The sequence below is a fragment of the Syngnathus leptorhynchus genome, unplaced genomic scaffold (genome assembly GCF_054491065.1).
Source record: "Syngnathus leptorhynchus isolate UIUO unplaced genomic scaffold, UIUO_Slep HiC_scaffold_34, whole genome shotgun sequence".
Taxonomy (NCBI): domain Eukaryota; kingdom Metazoa; phylum Chordata; class Actinopteri; order Syngnathiformes; family Syngnathidae; genus Syngnathus; species Syngnathus leptorhynchus.
The window spans coordinates 635,001-652,500 of record NW_028232001.1 but is presented as its reverse complement, the minus strand read 5'-3'; the positions used below and the strand labels follow the sequence as shown (position 1 = coordinate 652,500).

General features: G+C 57.4%; 1 non-coding gene across 1 annotated transcript in view; it reads right to left on the bottom strand.

Moving 5' to 3' along the window:
• The window catches only part of LOC147038807 (18S ribosomal RNA), a 1,907-nt gene extending 1,732 nt beyond the window's left edge, over positions 1-175 (bottom strand). The window contains exon 1 of the ribosomal RNA XR_015063652.1: positions 1-175. This exon is cut by the window's left edge and continues 1,732 nt beyond it. This is a non-coding gene — a ribosomal RNA (18S ribosomal RNA).
• Between the last annotated feature and the right edge of the window lie 17,325 nt (positions 176-17,500).

Sequence of the window (17,500 nt, the reverse complement as noted above, 5' to 3'; positions counted from 1 at the left end):
TGCATGTATTAGCTCTAGAATTGCCACAGTTATCCAAGTAACTGAGGAGCGATCAAAGGAACCATAACTGATTTAATGAGCCATTCGCAGTTTCGCTGTACGGGCCGTGTGCACTTAGACTTGCATGGCTTAATCTTTGAGACAAGCATATGCTACTGGCAGGATCAACCAGGTAGGAGAGAGGGTGGCTGGGTAGCGCCTCTCGCTCGCCGGCCCGCCGGAGCGGGGGCTCGCGCGACTGTTTTCCGGACGCCGGCCGCGGTTCGCGGGGGCTCTAGGTGGTCTGACGCTGCCGCGGGGTGAGATGGATCGGGCTGGACCCGGCGCAGCCGAAGCCGAGGACGCGGAACCTCGAATGCGACCCTCGCGGACCCCTAAACGAGAGGAGCTGCGCCCGGCCTCGTAAGACACCTCTTCTCCGGTGCTAGGTCGACCCCGACGCCGCTGGCCGCCGCCGCCGCCTTGCCGCTATCCCTCCGCACGTTTGGGGCCGGTGGCGACCCGCAGGACGGCCGACAACTCGCTCGTTTGGCGGGGCGATGCAAGGTTAGGCGAACTGGGCGGTAACTCGGGTTAGTCGAGGGGACTTCGCGGTGGACAGGGGGGTGCGAATCCGGCCGGGCGGCCCTTCGATGGAGCCTGGTGCAGGGACATTCAATGGGATGAGCCGCGCTCGCCGCGGAACCTTCGATGGCCGCTACTCAGCAAGTAAACGAGAGGGAGCTGCGCCCGGCCTCGTAAGACGCCTCTTCTCCGGTGCGAGCGCCCCGACGCCGCTGGCCGCCGCCGCCGCCTTGCCGCTATCCCGCCGCGCGTTTGGGGAGGGAGGGCGACCCGTAGGACGGCCCGCCGACTACACGACCGTTTGGCAGAGCGAGTGCAAGGTTAGGCGAGCTGGGCGGTAACTCGGGTTAGTCTGGGGAGACTCGCGGTGGACAGGGGGGCGCGAATCCGGCCGGGCGGCCCCATCGATTAAGCATTGGTAGGGAGCCGAGGATGAGCCGTGCGAAGTGGCCTCGGAGCCGGTCCGTGGGGGACGACGGGGGGGGACGGGCGTCGGCCCTCCGGCCCGAGCAGAGAACGTTCGGTCACCCAAGCGGGAATCTGCGCCCCGGCCCGAGTCGGACTCGGTCGGTGCGGCCCGCTGAGGCCCTCAACTATTCCCGTACGCGGGGGTCGGGAGCTGCGGCGCTGCGCCGGCGACTTACCCGCGCGAGGCACGCACTGCGTGCGGCCAGGATGCGGAGTTGGATCGGCGCTGGTTGGGAACCCTCGGGGAACGAAGGCGGACGGCGGCCAGCCGGCGCCGACGAACCCGTCGGGGAGGGGGCTGGTGGCAGGCGCGATCGGCACTATTGCTGACTGCCGGGAGGGAAGCTGCGCCCCGGCCGAGTCAGACTCAGCCGTTGCGGCCCCCCCGAGCCCGCAGCGCGTAGCGCGGAAGCCATACGCCCCCCCGATGCGGAGCGACAGACGCCCCCGCGACCGCGGTTGGTCGGGAAGGCTTTTCGGATAGAGGTCGGACGGTGTGTGTGGACGGCTTCCCGTGGTGCCGCCGCTATCAAGCCGGAGGGTTTGAGAAACGACATTCGCGGAAGGACCGGCGCGGCCGGCGGACGCTCGCACGCGCGGCGCCCGACACTCAGCCGCTCGCTCGGCCTCCGTGGATCGTGGCTAGGTGGGATGGATGCCAAACCGGGTCGTCTCGGTCTCGCCGCAGTACGGTCGCGCCGGGGCCTGCGGGGCGGCGCGGGGAGCGCACGCTCACGCGGCGGCCGGGGCGCTAGAGTGCGACCCGCAGTGGGTAGGAACCGTCCACCCGACGTCGGACGAGCCGAGGCCGATGGAGGCCCTACCAAGGCGGGTCATGAGTGCCAGTCGGTCAGTTGGGTGAGGGGGTACTCGGAGGCCCGCCGGGAGCAGACGGGCGACCGGGGATGGGGGGCGTACGCGGGCGGGCGCCGGGAGAAGACGGCCCGTCCGGGGTCGAATCTCGGCCTGTGTTTTCGGAGCCGGCCGGGCATCACGCTCCCTCCTTGGATGGACAACATTCGTAGTTGACACTTTGTGTCATTTTATCCGAGCGGGCGGGCGCCTCGAGAGGCGGACCGTCCGGGGCGACTCTCGGCCTGTGTTTTCGGAGCCGGCCGGGCCTCACGCTCCCTCCTTGGATGGACAACATTCGTAGTTGACACTTTGTGTCATTTTATCCGAGCGGGCGGGCGCCTCGAGAGGCGGACCGTCCGGGGCGACTCTCGGCCTGTGTTTTCGGAGCCGGCCGGGCCTCACGCTCCCTCCTTGGATGGACAACATTCGTAGTTGACACTTTGTGTCATTTTATCCGAGCGGGCGGGCGCCGCGAGGCGGACCGTCCGGGGCGACTCTCGGCCTGTGTTTAAGGAGCCGGCCGGGCATCACGCTCCTTCCTTGGATGGACAACATTCGCAGTTGACACTTTGTGTCATTTTATCCGAGCAGACGGGCGCCGCGAGGCGGACCGTCCGGGGCGACTCTCGGCCTGTGTTTTCGGAGCCGGCCGGGCATCACGCTCCCTCCTTGGATGGACAACATTCGTAGTTGACACTTTGTGTCATTTTATCCGAGCAGACGGGCGCCGCGAGGCGGACCGTCCGGGGCGACTCTCGGCCTGTGTTTAAGGAGCCGGCCGGGCATCACGCTCCTTCCTTGGATGGACAACATTCGCAGTTGACACTTTGTGTCATTTTATCCGAGCGGGCGGGCGCCGCGAGGCGGACCGTCCGGGGCGACTCTCGGCCTGTGTTTAAGGAGCCGGCCGGGCATCACGCTCCTTCCTTGGATGGACAACATTCGCAGTTGACACTTTGTGTCATTTTGTTCGGCCTGTGTTTAAGGAGGCGGCCGTCCTCCACTCGGTCCGTGTTTAAGGAGCGACACTCGCGCTCCGGTTCGGCCTGTGTTTAATGAGGCGGCCGTCCTCCCCTTGGTCTGTGTTAAGGGCGACACTCGGTCCGTGTTTAAGGAGCCTGGCCCTCGCGCTCCGGTTCGGCCTGTATTTAGGGAGGCGGCCGTCCTCCGCTTGGTCTGTGTTAAGGGCGACACTCGGTCCATGTTTAAGGAGCCTGGCCCTGACGCTCCTCTCCGGCCTGTGTTTAAGGAGGCGGCCGTCCTCCCCTTGGTCTGTGTTAAGGGCGACACTCGGTCCATGTTTAAGGAGCCTGGCCCTGACGCTCCTCTCCGGCCTGTGTTTAAGGAGGCGGCCGTCCTCCCCTTGGTCTGTGTTAAGGGCGACACTCGGTCCATGTTTAAGGAGCCTGGCCCTGACACTCCTCTCCGGCCTGTGTTTAAGGAGGCGGCCGTCCTCCCCTTGGTCTGTGTTAAGGGCGACACTCGGTCCATGTTTAAGGAGCCTGGCCCTGACGCTCCTCTCCGGCCTGTGTTTAAGGAGGCGGCCGTCCTCCCCTTGGTCTGTGTTAAGGGCGACACTCGGTCCGTGTTTAAGGAGCCTGGCCCTCGCGCTCCGGTTCGGCCTGTATTTAGGGAGGCGGCCGTCCTCCGCTTGGTCTGTGTTAAGGGCGACACTCGGTCCGTGTTTAAGGAGCCGGCCCTGACGCTCCTCTTCGGCCTGTGTTTAAGGAGGCGACCGTCCTCCACTTCCTTCCATGCACCACCACATTCGCAGTTGACACTTTGCCATTTTTTCAGAGAGGTGACACTTAGTCGTTTTTTCGAAAGTTGACACTTAGTCGTTTTTTCGAAAGTTGACACTTTGCCGTTTTTTCAGAGAGGTGACACTTTGTCGTTTTTTCGAAAGTTGACACTTAGCCGTTTTTTCGAAAGTTGACACTTAGCCGTTTTTTCGAAAGTTGACACTTAGCCGTTTTTTCGAAAGTTGACACTTAGTCACTTTTTCGCCACAGTGCCCACCTCCAGCGCGTGCCACGGCGCTTTCCAGGTCTTCTATCCGACCTTGTGCTGTCGAGGACGGCGTGTCCGACGCCGTGGGGAGACCAGCACCATCTCCTCCATACTCGTAAACGAGGTGCTTTGGAAAACGGGGGGAAAGTCGATGAGTACACTGACTACTGGGACCATTTCATTGTACTCTGGCGCACCTGAAGACCAAAAAAGGTACTGCACCTTAGCCCGGGTACCTCACCCCCTGGTACCTCGAGGAGAACTTAGAAAAATTTCGACAAATTTTTGGTGAGCTCCAGGGAGAGAGGCTGATTTTTCGCTTTTTGAGGCCGACCGCCGAACCGGCGCGGGGCGGACTCACAAGCCCCGCAGAGCCGTGGGCACTTAGTCGTTTTTTCAGAGAGGCGACACTTAGTCGTTTTTTCAGAGGCGACACTTAGTCGTTTTTTCGAAAGTTGACACTTAGCCGTTTTTTCGAAAGTCGACACTTAGCCGTTTTTTTGGAAAGTTGACACTTAGTCGTTTTTTCGAAAGTTGACACTTAGTCGTTTTTTCGCCACAATTGGCTCTGAGCTCCAGGGGGAGAGCCTGGTTTTGCCTTATTTCAGGCCGGCTGGGGAACCGGCGCGGGTCGGATGCACGAGCCCGGCAGAGCCATGGGCACTTAGAAAATTTTCGCCGATTAAGCTGGGACCTCCAGGCGAAGACCGGCATTCCTCGTCCTCGGGGTTCGACCCAGGAACCGGCGCTGGGCAGACGCCGTAGCCACGCAGAGCCGTGGGCACTTAGAAAATATTCGCCAAGTTGGCTCTGAGCTCCAGGCGGAGAGGCTGGTTTTGCCTTATTTCAGGCCGGCTGGGGAACCGGCGCGGGTCGGATGCACGAGCCCGCAGAGCCGTGGGCACTTTGCCATTTTCTCAGAGTCGACACTTAGTCGTTTTTTCAGAGAGGCGACACTCTGTCGTTTTTTCGAAAGTTGACACTTTGCCGTTTTTTCAGAGAGGCGACACTTAGCCGTTTTTTTCGAAAGTTGACACTTAGCCGTTTTTTCGAAAGTCGACACTTAGCCGTTTTTTCAGAGATGTGACACTTTGCCGTTTTTTCGAAAGTTGACACTTAGCCGTTTTTTCGAAAGTCGACACTTAGCCGTTTTTTCAGAGATGTGACACTTTGCCGTTTTTTCGAAAGTTGACACTTAGCCGTTTTTTCGAAAGTTGACACTTAGTCGTTTTTTCAGAGATGTGACACTTAGAAACTTTTTGCCAAGTTGGCTGTGAGCTCCAGGAGGAGACCGTTATTTTTCGTCATTCGAGGCCGACTGCGGAACCGGCGCTGAGCGGACGCCAAAGCTCGGCAGGGCCGTGGGCACTTAGAAACTTTTTGCCAAGTTGGCTGTGAGCTCCAGGAGGAGACCGTTATTTTTCGTCATTCGAGGCCGACTGCGGAACCGGCGCTGAGCGGACGCCAAAGCTCGGCAGGGCCGTGGGCACTTAGAAACTTTTTGCCAAGTTGGCTGTGAGCTCCAGGAGGAGACCGTTATTTTTCGTCATTCGAGGCCGACTGCGGAACCGGCGCTGGGCGGACGCCAAAGCTCGGCAGGGCCGTGGGCACTTAGAAACTTTTTGCCAAGTTGGCTGTGAGCTCCAGGAGGAGACCGTTATTTTTCGTCATTCGAGGCCGACTGCGGAACCGGCGCTGAGCGGACGCCAAAGCTCGGCAGGGCCGTGGGCACTTAGAAACTTTTTGCCAAGTTGGCTGTGAGCTCCAGGAGGAGACCGTTATTTTTCGTCATTCGAGGCCGACTGCGGAACCGGCGCTGGGCGGACGCCAAAGCTCGGCAGGGCCGTGGGCACTTAGAAACTTTTTGCCAAGTTGGCTGTGAGCTCCAGGAGGAGACCGTTATTTTTCGTCATTCGAGGCCGACTGCGGAACCGGCGCTGGGCGGACGCCAAAGCTCGGCAGGGCCGTGGGCACTTAGAAACTTTTTGCCAAGTTGGCTGTGAGCTCCAGGAGGAGACCGTTATTTTTCGTCATTCGAGGCCGACTGCGGAACCGGCGCTGAGCGGACGCCAAAGCTCGGCAGGGCCGTGGGCACTTAGAAACTTTTTGCCAAGTTGGCTGTGAGCTCCAGGAGGAGACCGTTATTTTTCGTCATTCGAGGCCGACTGCGGAACCGGCGCTGAGCGGACGCCAAAGCTCGGCAGGGCCGTGGGCACTTAGAAACTTTTTGCCAAGTTGGCTGTGAGCTCCAGGAGGAGACCGTTATTTTTCGTCATTCGAGGCCGACTGCGGAACCGGCGCTGAGCGGACGCCAAAGCTCGGCAGGGCCGTGGGCACTTAGAAACTTTTTGCCAAGTTGGCTGTGAGCTCCAGGAGGAGACCGTTATTTTTCGTCATTCGAGGCCGACTGCGGAACCGGCGCTGAGCGGACGCCAAAGCTCGGCAGGGCCGTGGGCACTTAGAAACTTTTTGCCAAGTTGGCTGTGAGCTCCAGGAGGAGACCGTTATTTTTCGTCATTCTAGGCCGGCTGCAGAACCGGCGCGGCTCGGATGCACGAGCCCGCAGAGCCGTGGGCACTTTGCCACTTTTTCGCCACAATTGGCTGTGAGCTCCAGGAGGAGACCGTTATTTTTCGTCATTCTAGGCCGGTTGCAGAACCGGCGCGGCTCGGATACACGAGCCCGCAGAGCCGTGGGCACTTAGAAAATTTTCAGAGAGGCGACACTTTGCCATTTTTTCAGAGAGGTGACACTTAGTCGTTTTTTCGAAAGTTGACACTTAGCCGTTTTTTCGAAAGTTGACACTTAGCCGTTTTTTCGAAAGTTGACACTTAGTCGTTTTTTCGAAAGTTGACACTTAGTCGTTTTTTCGCCACGGTGCCCACCTCCAGCGCGTGCCACGGCGCTTTCCAGGTCTTCTATCCGACCTTGTGCTGTCGAGGACGGCGTGTCCGACGCCGTGGGGAGACCAGCACCATCTCCTCCATACTCGTAAAGGAGGTGCTTTGGAAAACGGGGGGAAAGTCGATGAGTACACTGACTACTGGGACCATTTCATTGTACTCTGGCGCACCTGAAGACCAAAAAAGGTACTGCACCTTAGCCCGGGTACCTCACCCCCTGGTACCTCGAGGAGAACTTAGAAAAATTTCGACAAATTTTTGGTGAGCTCCAGGGAGAGAGGCTGATTTTTCGCTTTTTGAGGCCGACCGCCGAACCGGCGCGGGGCGGACTCACAAGCCCCGCAGAGCCGTGGGCACTTAGTCGTTTTTTCAGAGAGGCGACACTTAGTCGTTTTTTTGAAAGTTGACACTTAGCCGTTTTTTCGAAAGTTGACACTTAGCCGTTTTTTCGAAAGTTGACACTTAGCCGTTTTTTCAAAGTCGACACTTAGCCGTTTTTTCGAAAGTTGACACTTAGTCGTTTTTTCGAAAGTTGACACTTAGTCGTTTTTTCGCCACAATTGGCTCTGAGCTCCAGGGGGAGAGCCTGGTTTTGCCTTATTTCAGGCCGGCTGGGGAACCGGCGCGGGTCGGATGCACGAGCCCGCAGAGCCGTGGGCACTTTGCCGTTTTTTCAGAGAGGCGACACTTAGTCGTTTTTTCAGAGAGGCGACACTTAGCCGTTTTTTCAGAGAGGCGACACTTAGCCGTTTTTTCAGAGAGGCGACACTTAGCCGTTTTTTCAGAGAGGCGACACTTAGCCGTTTTTTCAGAGAGGCGACACTTAGCCGTTTTTTCGAAAGTTGACACTTAGTCGTTTTTTCGAAAGTTGACACTTAGTCGTTTTTTCGCCGATTTTGCTGGGACCTCCAGGCGAGGACCGGCGTTTTTCGTCTTCCGGGTTCGACCCGGGAACCAGCGCCGAGCGGACACATTCGCTCGCAAGTGCCGTTGGCACTTAGAAAATTTTTCGTTTGTCATGAGCTCCGGGCGGAGACCGGCGTTTTTCGTCTTCCGGGTTCGACCCGGGAACCAGCGCCGAGCGGACACATTCGCTCGCAAGTGCCGTTGGCACTTAGAAAATTTTTCGTTTGTCATGAGCTCCGGGTGAGGACCGGCGTTTTTCGTCTTCCGGGTTCGACCCGGGAACCAGCGCCGAGCGGACACATTCGCTCGCAAGTGCCGTTGGCACTTAGAAAATTTTTCGTTTGTCATGAGCTCCGGGCGGAGACCGGCGTTTTTCGTCTTCCGGGTTCGACCCGGGAACCAGCGCCGAGCGGACACATTCGCTCGCAAGTGCCGTTGGCACTTAGAAAATTTTTCGTTTGTCATGAGCTCCGGGCGGAGACCGGCGTTTTTCGTCTTCCGGGTTCGACCCGGGAACCAGCGCCGAGCGGACACATTCGCTCGCAAGTGCCGTTGGCACTTAGAAAATTTTTCGTTTGTCATGAGCTCCGGGCGGAGACCGGCATTTTTCGTCATTCGAGGCCGACAGGGGAACCAGCCGGAGCGGACACGTTTGCTCGGAAGAGCCGTTGGCACTTAGAAAAAATTCCGTGTCTCGTGAGCTCCAGGGGGGACAGGCTGGTTTTATTCATCCGTAGCCGACATGGGAACCAGCGCGGAGCGGATTGGTGTTGCGCTGGCATATACCTCATCTCTCTCAGGAGTCCCCCCCTTATACGTGCCGATTGTGTTTTGGAAAACGGGGGGTAACTGGATGAGTACACTGACTAGGGGGACCAGTACACTAGCGAGTGGGACCAGTACACTGACTAGTGGGACCAACACACTATGAGCGCCTGGTACCTAAAATGGAAGTATAGAGGCCGAATTTCGGGCAAGATCACGCCGTGTTAGGCTTCCAGGACCTCGGCTAAGCAATTTTAACGGGTCGCCCGGTTCTTTTTTGATCCAGCCCGGTTCTTTTTTTATCCAGCCTGGTTCTTTTTACACTTCCAGCTGGAGCTCGGGAGCGGCTTTTTGCACAAGAACACGCCGTGTTAGGCTTCCAGGACCTCGGCTAAGCAATTTTAACGGGTCGCCCGGTTCTTTTTTTTATCCAGCCCGGTTCTTTTTTGATCCAGCCCGGTTCTTTTTACACTTCCAGCTGGAGCTCGGGAGCGGCTTTTTAAACAAGATCACGCCGTGTTAGGCTTCCAGGACCTCGGCTAAGCAATTTTAACGGGTCGCCCGGTTCTTTTTTTTATCCAGCCCGGTTCTTTTTTTATCCAGCCCGGTTCTTTTTACACTTCCAGCTGGAGCTCGGGAGCGGCTTTTTGCACAAGATCACGCCGTGTTAGGCTTCCAGGACCTCGGCTAAGCAATTTTAACGGGTCGCCCGGTTCTTTTTTTATCCAGCCCGGTTCTTTTTTGATCCAGCCCGGTTCTTTTTACACTTCCAGCTGGAGCTCGGGAGCGGCTTTTTGCACAAGATCACGCCGTGTTAGGCTTCCAGGACCTCGGCTAAGCAATTTTAACGGGTCGCCCGGTTCTTTTTTGATCCAGCCCGGTTCTTTTTTTATCCAGCCTGGTTCTTTTTACACTTCCAGCTGGAGCTCGGGAGCGGCTTTTTGCACAAGAACACGCCGTGTTAGGCTTCCAGGACCTCGGCTAAGCAATTTTAACGGGTCACCCGGTTCTTTTTTGATCCAGCCCGGTTCTTTTTTTTATCCAGCCCGGTTCTTTTTACACTTCCAGCTGGAGCTCGGGAGCGGCTTTTTGCACAAGATCAAGCCGTGTTAGGCTTCCAGGACCTCGGCTAAGCAATTTTAACGGGTCGCCCGGTTCTTTTTTTTATCCAGCCCGGTTCTTTTTTCATCCAGCCCGGTTCTTTTTACACTTCCAGCTGGAGCTCGGGAGCGGCTTTTTGCACAAGATCACGCCGTGTTAGGCTTCCAGGACCTCGGCTAAGCAATTTTAACGGGCCGCCCGGTTCTTTTTTGATCCAGCCCGGTTCTTTTTTTTATCCAGCCTGGTTCTTTTTACACTTCCAGCTGGAGCTCGGGAGCGGCTTTTTGCACAAGATCACGCCGGGTTAGGCTTCCAGGACCTCGGCTAAGCAATTTTAACGGGTCGCCCGGTTCTTTTTTTTTTATCCAGCCCGGTTCTTTTTTTTATCCAGCCTGGTTCTTTTTACACTTCCAGCTGGAGCTCGGGAGCGGCTTTTTGCACAAGATCACGCCGTGTTAGGCTTCCAGGACCTCGGCTAAGCAATTTTAACGGGTCCCCCGGTTCTTTTTTGATCCAGCCCGGTTCTTTTTTTATCCAGCCCGGTTCTTTTTACACTTCCAGCTGGAGCTCGGGAGCGGCTTTTTGCACAAGATCACGCCGTGTTAGGCTTCCAGGACCTCGGCTAAGCAATTTTAACGGGTCGCCCGGTTCTTTTTTGATCCAGCCCGGTTCTTTTTTTTATCCAGCCTGGTTCTTTTTACACTTCCAGCTGGAGCTCGGGAGCGGCTTTTTGCACAAGATCACGCCGTGTTAGGCTTCCAGGACCTCGGCTAAGCAATTTTAACGGGCCGCCCGGTTCTTTTTTGATCCAGCCCGGTTCTTTTTTTTATTTAGCCTGGTTCTTTTTACACTTCCAGCTGGAGCTCGGGAGCGGCTTTTTGCACAAGATCACGCCGGGTTAGGCTTCCAGGACCTCGGCTAAGCAATTTTAACGGGTCGCCCGGTTCTTTTTTTTTATCCAGCCCGGTTCTTTTTTTTATCCAGCCTGGTTCTTTTTACACTTCCAGCTGGAGCTCGGGAGCGGCTTTTTGCACAAGATCACGCCGTGTTAGGCTTCCAGGACCTCGGCTAAGCAATTTTAACGGGTCCCCCGGTTCTTTTTTGATCCAGCCCGGTTCTTTTTTTATCCAGCCCGGTTCTTTTTACACTTCCAGCTGGAGCTCGGGAGCGGCTTTTTGCACAAGATCACGCCGTGTTAGGCTTCCAGGACCTCGGCTAAGCAATTTTAACGGGTCGCCCGGTTCTTTTTTGATCCAGCCCGGTTCTTTTTTTTATCCAGCCCGGTTCTTTTTACACTTCCAGCTGGAGCTCGGGAGCGGCTTTTTGCACAAGATCACGCCGGGTTAGGCTTCCAGGACCTCGGCTAAGCACTTCTAACGGGCCCTGGTCCACCCCTGCCAGCGCATTTCAAAACTTGGCATTAATTTCGACCTAAGAGACGAAGTCTGATTTTTTTCTACCACTTGGGCGGCCTTTTTGCACCCAGAACACCCGCACCGGCACCATAAATTCGAAGGGTGCCGAGTGCGTCGGCGCAGATTCTGCGACGGAGTGACACTTCCCTCTTGTGGACATTCGGCGGTAGGTGAAATGCGCACTCGGTCTTCTCTTTTCTTTTCCTTCCAGTGAAACTTTGGCAACATTCTGCGAGCTGCTGGCTTCCAGAACCTCGGCCAAGCAGGTGGAGGATTTTTTTCCACTTCCAGCTGGAGGTGAGGAGGGACTTTTTGGGCAAGATCACGCCGACTTAGCAAGCAAGGTGGAAGTGCCAGCATGCTCCGTGGCTGGAAGTGTGGATGTGCCAGCACCCTCCCTGCCTATGGAAGTGTGGAGCTCCAGCACCCTCCCTGCCTATGGAAGTGTGGAGCTCCAGCACCCTCCCTGCCTATGGAAGTGTGGAGCTCCAGCACCCTCCCTGCCTATGGAAGTGTGGAGCTCCAGCACCCTCCCTGCCTATGGAAGTGTGGAGCTCCAGCACCCTCCCTGCCTATGGAAGTGTGGAGCTCCAGCACCCTCCCTGCCTATGGAAGTGTGGAGCTCCAGCACCCTCCCTGCCTATGGAAGTGTGGAGCTCCAGCACCCTCCCTGCCTATGGAAGTGTGGAGCTCCAGCACCCTCCCTGCCTATGGAAGTGTGGAGCTCCAGCACCCTCCCTGCCTATGGAAGTGTGGAGCTCCAGCACCCTCCCTGCCTATGGAAGTGTGGAGCTCCAGCACCCTCCCTGCCTATGGAAGTGTGGAGCTCCAGCACCCTCCCTGCCTATGGAAGTGTGGAGCTCCAGCACCCTCCCTGCCTATGGAAGTGTGGAGCTCCAGCACCCCCCGTGGCTATGGAAGTGTGGAGCTCCAGCACCCTCCGTGCCTGGAGCTATGGAGCTATGGAAGTATGGAGCTATGGATCTATGGAAGTATGGAGCTATGGAGCTATGGAAGTATGGAAGTATGGAGCTATGGAGCTATGGAAGTATGGAAGTATGGAGCTATGGAGCTATGGAGCTATGGAGCTATGGAAGTATGGAGCTATGGAGCTCTGGAGCTATGGAAGTATGGAGCTATGGAGCTATGGAGCTATGGAGCTATGGAAGTATGGAGCTATGGAAGTATGGAGCTATGGAGCTCTGGGGCTATGGAGCTCTGGAGCTATGGAAGTATGGAGCTATGGAGCTATGGAGCTATGGAGCTATGGAGCTATGGAGCCACCAGCCAGCACCCTCCGTGGCTCAACCACGCCGGGGCAGAGTTCCAGCCGCTCGGCTTCACTCTCTCACAAGCCCCGCCTGGAGCTCCCCAGCCCGCCCCTGGTACCTCAACTACCGAGGCCAGCCGCTCAACCAGGCCGGCCCAGAGTTCCAGCCACTCGGATAAGCTCTGTCACTCTCCCGCTAAGCAGCCACCGGTAACGGGGAAATGTCGCCGCCTTGTGGACACGCCCTTGTAAATGAATGGGCTTTCGCACTTAGTGCAATTTTCGCCAGCTCCGTGGTTGCAAGTATGGAGCTATGGAGCTATGGAGCCACCAGACAGGCTGGAGCTCTGGAGCTATGGAAGTATGGAGCTCTGGAGCTCTGGAGCTATGGAGCTCTGGGGCTATGGAGGTCTGGAGCTATGGAAGTATGGAGCTATGGAGCTCTGGAGGTATGGAGGTATGGTGCTATGGAGCTCTGAAGCTATGGAGCTATGGAGCTCTGGTGCTCTGCAGCTATGGAAGTATGGAGGTATGGAGCTACGGAAGTATGGAGCTATGGAGCTAGGGAGCTCTGGAGGTATGGAGGTATGGTGCTATGGAGCTCTGGAGCTATGGAGCTATGGAGCTATGGAGCTCTGGGGCTATGGAAGTATGGACCTATGGAAGTATGGAGCTATGGAGCTATGGAGCTATGGAGCCACCAGCCAGCACCCTCCGTGGCTCAACCACGCCGGCCCAGAGTTCCAGCCGCTCGGCTTCACTCTCTCACAAGCCCCGCCTGGAGCTCCCCAGCCCGCCCCTGGTACCTCAACTACCGAGGCCAGCCGCTCGACCAGGCCGGCCCAGAGTTCCAGCCGCTCGGCTTCACTCTCTCACAAGCCCCGCCTGGAGCTCCCCAGCCCGCCCCTGGTACCTCAACTACCGAGGCCAGCCGCTCGACCAGGCCGGCCCAGAGTTCCAGCCGCTCGGCTTCACTCTCTCACAAGCCCCGCCTGGAGCTCCCCAGCCCACCCCTGGTACCTCAACTACCGAGGCCAGCCGCTCGACCAGGCCGGCCCAGAGTTCCAGCCGCTCGGATAAGCTCTGTCACTCTCCCGCTAAGCAGCCACCGGTAACGGGGAAATGTCGCCGCCTTGTGGACACGCCCTTGTAAATGAATGGGCTTTCGCACTTAGTGCAATTTTCGCCAACTCTCTGACTGGAGCTATGGAAGTATGGAGCTCTGGTGCTATGGAAGTATGGAGCTATGGAGCTCTGGAGGTATGGAGCTCTGGAGCTCTGGTGCTATGGAGCTATGGAGCTCTGGAGGTATGGAGCTCTGGAGGTATGGAGCTCTGGTGCTATGGAAGTATGGAGCTCTGGTGCTATGGAAGTATGGAGCTCTGGTGCTATGGAAGTATGGAGCTATGGAAGTATGGAGCTCTGGTGCTATGGAGCTATGGAGCTCTGGTGCTATGGAGCTATGGAGCTCTGGTGCTATGGAGCTATGGAGCTCTGGTGCTATGGAGCTATGGAGCTCTGGTGCTATGGAGCTATGGAGCTCTGGTGCTATGGAGCTCTGGTGCTATGGAGCTATGGAGCTCTGGTGCTATGGAGCTATGGAGCTCTGGAGGTATGGAGCTCTGGAGGTATGGAGCTCTGGAGGTATGGAGCTATGGAGCCCTGGAGCTCTGGAGGTATGGAGCTATGGTGCTATGGAGCTCTGAAGCCATGGAGCTCTGGTGCTATGGAGCTATGGAGCTCTGGAGGTATGGAGCTCTGGAGGTATGGAGCTCTGGAGGTATGGAGCTATGGAGCCCTGGAGCTCTGGAGGTATGGAGCTATGGTGCTATGGAGCTCTGGTGCTATGGAGCTCTGGTGCTATGGAGCTCTGGAGCTCTGGAGGTATGGAGCTATGGAGCCCTGGAGCTCTGGAGGTATGGAGCTATGGTGCTATGGAGCTCTGAAGCCATGGAGCTCTGGTGCTATGGAGCTATGGAGCTCTGGAGGTATGGAGCTCTGGTGCTATGGAGCTCTGGTGCTATGGAGCTATGGAGCTCTGGTGCTATGGAGCTATGGAGCTCTGGTGCTATGGAGCTATGGAGCTATGGTGCTATGGAGCTCTGGTGCTATGGAGCTATGGAGCTCTGGTGCTATGGAGCTATGGAGCTCTGGAGGTATGGAGCTCTGGAGGTATGGAGCTATGGAGCCCTGGAGCTCTGGAGGTATGGAGCTATGGTGCTATGGAGCTCTGAAGCCATGGAGCTCTGGTGCTATGGAGCTATGGAGCTCTGGAGGTATGGAGCTCTGGAGGTATGGAGCTCTGGAGGTATGGAGGTATGGAGCTACGGAGCTATGGAAGTATGGAGCTATGGAAGTACGGAGCTCTGGAGCTATGGAGCTCTGGAGCTCTGGAGCTCTGGAGCTATGGAGCTATGGAGCTATGGAAGTATGGAAGTATGGAGCTATGGAGCTATGGAAGTATGGAGCCACCAGCCAGCACCCTCCGTGGCTCATCCACGCCGGCCCAGAGTTCCAGCCGCTCGGCTTCACTCTCTCACAAGACCCGCCTGGAGCTCCCCGGCCCACCCCTGGTACCTCAACTACCGAGGCCAGCCGCTCGACCACGCCGGCGCAGAGTTCCAGCCGCTCGGATGAGCTCTGCCACTCTCCCGCCGCGCAGCCACCGGTAACGGGGAAATGTCGCCGCCTTGTGGACACGCCGTTGTAAATGAATGGGCTTTCGCACTTAGTGCAATTTTCGCCAACTCTGTGACTGGTGCTATGGAAGTATGGAGCTCTGGTGCTATGGAAGTATGGAGCTATGGAGCTCTGGAGGTATGGAGCTATGGAGGTATGGAGCTCTGGTGCTATGGAGCTATGGAGCTCTGGTGCTATGGAGCTATGGAGCTCTGGAGGTATGGAGCTCTGGAAGTATGGAGCTCTGGTGCTATGGAGCTATGGAGCTCTGGTGCTATGGAGCTATGGAGCTCTGGTGCTATGGAACTATGGAGCTCTGGAGGTATGGAGCTCTGGAGGTATGGAGCTCTGAAGCTATGGAGCTATGGAGCTCTGGTGCTCTGCAGCTATGGAAGTATGGAGGTATGGAGCCACCAGCCAGCACCCTCCGTGGCTCATCCACGCCGGCCCAGAGTTCCAGCCGCTCGGCTTCACTCTCTCACAAGCCCCGCCTGGAGCTCCCCAGCCCGCCCCTGGTACCTCAACTACCGAGGCCAGCCGCTCGACCACGCCGGCCCAGAGTTCCAGCCGCTCGGCTTCACTCTCTCACAAGCCCCGCCTGGAGCTCGCCAGCCCGCCCCTGGTACCTCACCTACCGAGGCCAGCCGCTCGACCAGGCCGGCCCAGAGTTCCAGCCGCTCGGATGAGCTCTGCCACTCTCCCGCCGCGCAGCCACCGGTAACGGGGAAATGTCGCCGCCTTGTGGACACGCCCTTGTAAATGAATGGGCTTTCGCACTTAGTGCAATTTTCGCCAACTCTGTGACTGGTGCTATGGAAGTATGGAGCTCTGGTGCTATGGAAGTATGGAGCTATGGAGCTCTGGTGCTATGGAGCTATGGAGCTCTGGAGGTATGGAGCTCTGGAGGTATGGAGCTCTGGTGCTATGGAGCTATGGAGCTCTGGAGGTATGGAGCTATGGAGGTATGGAGCTCTGGTGCTATGGAGCTATGGAGCTCTGGTGCTATGGAGCTATGGAGCTCTGGAGGTATGGAGCTCTGGAGGTATGGAGCTCTGGTGCTATGGAGCTATGGAGCTCTGGTGCTATGGAGCTATGGAGCTCTGGAGGTATGGAGCTCTGGAGGTATGGAGCTCTGGTGCTATGGAGCTATGGAGCTCTGGTGCTATGGAGCTATGGAGCTCTGGTGCTATGGAGCTATGGAGCTCTGGTGCTATGGAGCTCTGGTGCTATGGAGCTATGGAGCTCTGGAGGTATGGAGCTCTGGAGGTATGGAGCTCTGGAGGTATGGAGGTATGGAGCTACGGAGCTATGGAAGTATGGAGCTATGGAAGTACGGAGCTCTGGAGCTCTGGAGCTATGGAGCTCTGGAGCTCTGGAGCTCTGGAGCTCTGGAGCTCTGGAGCTATGGAGCTATGGAAGTATGGAAGTATGGAGCTATGGAAGTATGGAGCCACCAGCCAGCACCCTCCGTGGCTCATCCACGCCGGCCCAGAGTTCCAGCCGCTCGGCTTCACTCTCTCACAAGACCCGCCTGGAGCTCCCCGGCCCACCCCTGGTACCTCAACTACCGAGGCCAGCCGCTCGACCACGCCGGCGCAGAGTTCCAGCCGCTCGGATGAGCTCTGCCACTCTCCCGCCGCGCAGCCACCGGTAACGGGGAAATGTCGCCGCCTTGTGGACACGCCGTTGTAAATGAATGGGCTTTCGCACTTAGTGCAATTTTCGCCAACTCTCTGACTGGAGCTATGGAAGTATGGAGCTATGGAGCCACCAGCCACCCAGGCTGGAGCTATGGAGCTCTGGAGCTATGGAGCTCTGGTGCTATGGAAGTATGGAGCTCTGGTGCTATGGAAGTATGGAGCTATGGAGCTATGGAAGTATGGAGCTATGGAGCTCTGGAGCTATGGAGCTATGGAGCTATGGAGGTATGGAGCTACGGAGCTATGGAAGTATGGAGCTATGGAAGTACGGAGCTCTGGAGCTCTGGAGCTATGGAGCTCCGGAGCTCTGGAGCTATGGAGCTATGGAAGTATGGAAGTATGGAGCTATGGAGCTATGGAAGTATGGAGCTATGGAGCCACCAGCCAGCACCCTCCGTGGCTCATCCACGCCGGCCCAGAGTTCCAGCCGCTCGGCTTCACTCTCTCACAAGACCCGCCTGGAGCTCCCCGGCCCACCCCTGGTACCTCAACTACCGAGGCCTCACGCTCGACCACGCCGGCGCAGAGTTCCAGCCGCTCGGATGAGCTCTGTCACTCTCCCGCCGCGCAGCCACCGGTAACGGGGAAATGTCGCCGCCTTGTGGACACGCCGTTGTAAATGAATGGGCTTTCGCACTTAGTGCAATTTTCGCCAACTCTCTGACTTAGAGCTATGGAAGTATGGAGCTATGGAGCCACCAGCCACCCAGGCTGGAGCTATGGAGCTCTGGAGGTATGGAGCTCTGGTGCTATGGAAGTATGGAGCTCTGGTGCTATGGAGCTCTGGTGCTATGGAGCTATGGAGCTCCGGTGCTATGGAGCTATGGAGCTCTGGAGGTATGGAGCTCTGGAGGTATGGAGCTC